Source organism: Hippopotamus amphibius, chromosome 15 (assembly GCF_030028045.1).
Source record: "Hippopotamus amphibius kiboko isolate mHipAmp2 chromosome 15, mHipAmp2.hap2, whole genome shotgun sequence".
NCBI lineage: Eukaryota > Metazoa > Chordata > Mammalia > Artiodactyla > Hippopotamidae > Hippopotamus > Hippopotamus amphibius.
The window spans coordinates 35,207,783-35,210,054 of record NC_080200.1 but is presented as its reverse complement, the minus strand read 5'-3'; the positions used below and the strand labels follow the sequence as shown (position 1 = coordinate 35,210,054).

Below are 2,272 nucleotides of genomic sequence, written 5' to 3'. Positions count from 1 at the left end.
ATAAATCAGTGATGGCCTAAGACTGCCCCCTGCCCCGTGGACCTCTCCAAGTCCTTTTCCTTCTGCTCTCCTGTGGCTAATGCTCTGACTCACCACATGTGAAACCTCTTCTCACTATTTGGCACTCAGGGCGAGCCTACTACTTCTGGGAGTGATTCTTCCTTCATAGTTTCTGTCCATAACCACCACCAGGACCAAGCACATAGGACTCAATTCCACATGATCCTTGCCTGACACTCATCTCTGCTGGGGACTCTGTGGCTGACTCTCATGTAGATGGTGAGCCGACAGGTAATAAACCATATGAGAAATGTGGTTGGTGAGGTTCTGAGAGAGACTCACCTGCGGAAAAGGAGTGTGACCTTGTGAGACAGTCTTGGGAACAAGGCCAATGACCAGAGGGATTCAGTGTTTCCAGACAAACCTGGTGGTTGTTACAGACACAACTCAGTTGCTGTACATCTAAGATCCAAGAGCAAATGAAGCCACAGGAGCAGCAGGACCAGGGGCCTGAGCCAGTCAGCTCTGCTCTTCTCCTGGCTGCAGTCTTAACAACCCCCAGATGATGCCTCTTTATTGCAACAGGTCTCCGCTTCTAAAATTTTGTTTCAAATGTACATAATAAATGACAGTGAGAACCAGCTTTACCCAAACTCGCAGGTACACTTAAGGCAATTCTAATCCGCACTAGTGTTCCACAGAATGAGAGCTTGAGAGCATCGTGTTCTCCAAGAAAGTTACCATCTGACCAAAGACATCATCTCTAGCAGCTCCTTAATTATCCCAGTCTCCGGCTGCGAAAGGGCACTGAATGTTGTCTAGTATATTCTCAGGGATTTGAGAAAGAAAATTTTTAACATCTTTCCTGAGTCTGAGAGGAGCAGCGCGACGAGGAGAATCGCTGCCCCGCCTCAGCCTCGGTCTCCTCTCGGGCTCGCCTGGGACCCGCAGCCAGAAGCTTCCGCGCAGCAAATCTGCGTGCTGCGGGCTCAGGCTTCCTTACCTCCAGAAAGAAAAAAATTGACATCTTGCATCCTGGAAGTACATTTAAGAGACTGAAATTAGGGACTTCTTTCAAACTTGGACATGGCTAATCAAGGAGCAACAAGACCCAACAGGCCAAATGCTGGAAATAAAATACACCAGTTCAGACTAGTACTTCTGGGAGAGTCTGCTGTTGGGAAAGCAAGCCTAGTACTTCATTTTGTGAAGGGCCAATTTCATGAATTTCAAGACTGTACCATGGGGGCTGCTTTTCTAACCCGAACTGTGTGTCTTGATAACACGACAGTAAAGTTTGAAATGTGGGATACAGCTGGTCAAGAACGATCCCACAGCCTAGCACCGATGTCCTGCAGAGGATCACTAGAGCCACAGTTATGTGTAAATCAGCAACAAGGAGCCCTTGGCCAGAGCCAAAAACTAGGTTAAAGAGCTCTATCAGGAAACAAGGCTGATCTCACAAATACAAGAGCTGTCAATTTCCAGGAAGCACAGTCTTATGCAGATGGCAACAGTTTTTTTAGCTATGGAGGCATCAGCTAAAACATGAATGAATGTAAATTAAATACTCATGGCAATACCTAACAAGTTGCCAAAGAAGGAACCACGGAATCCAGGAGCGAATTCTACCAGAGGAAGAGGAGTGGGTGGACCTTACTGAACACTTGCAACAGCCAACCAGGTGTCAGTGCTGTAGTAACTAAACTCCAGTTTAAACTAACTGGAATGTTCTTCTGCATCCTAGTTGTTAATAACAGTGGAATTGGAGCACTTAACCAGCCCAGTATGACTTCCAAAAAGAAGAGACTTATGATAGCCAAGTTTCTAGTACAGAATTATTGTGTTTTGAACTTAATTTTTACAACATGCATGTGACCCTTTGACTAATGTTTCAGCGTAGAAGGGGGAAATGAGAGCTTTGTGTACACTTGTTTCCTTGGAAGGTTAGTGAGACTCATTTCTCTTCATCAGAGACATACACACATGACTCTGAACCCACAGTTAACCAGCAGGTTCTGTGAAAAAGATTTGGAACTTACTCATTTGGGCTTTTCAAAAAAATTCTTTCTTTGGAAGGAGGTTCTAAAGATATGTATGCTTAGCTGCCATATTCATGCAACCTGTAATCTCTCTCAGTATCCTTGTTTAAAGTATATATTACATATCTTCACAAATTAGCCATGAGGAAACAGTCTCACATCTTCAAACATGAACATTAGTGGCATCTAAATTATAGCTAGTCCTGTTATTCTTTAAATGAGCTAAAGAA

General features: G+C 44.4%; 1 pseudogene; it reads left to right on the top strand.

The window, feature by feature from the left end:
• The first annotated feature begins 1,086 nt into the window (after positions 1–1,086).
• On the top strand, positions 1,087–1,706 carry LOC130837119 (ras-related protein Rab-5A-like; annotated as a pseudogene).
• The last annotated feature ends 566 nt before the right edge of the window (positions 1,707–2,272 follow it).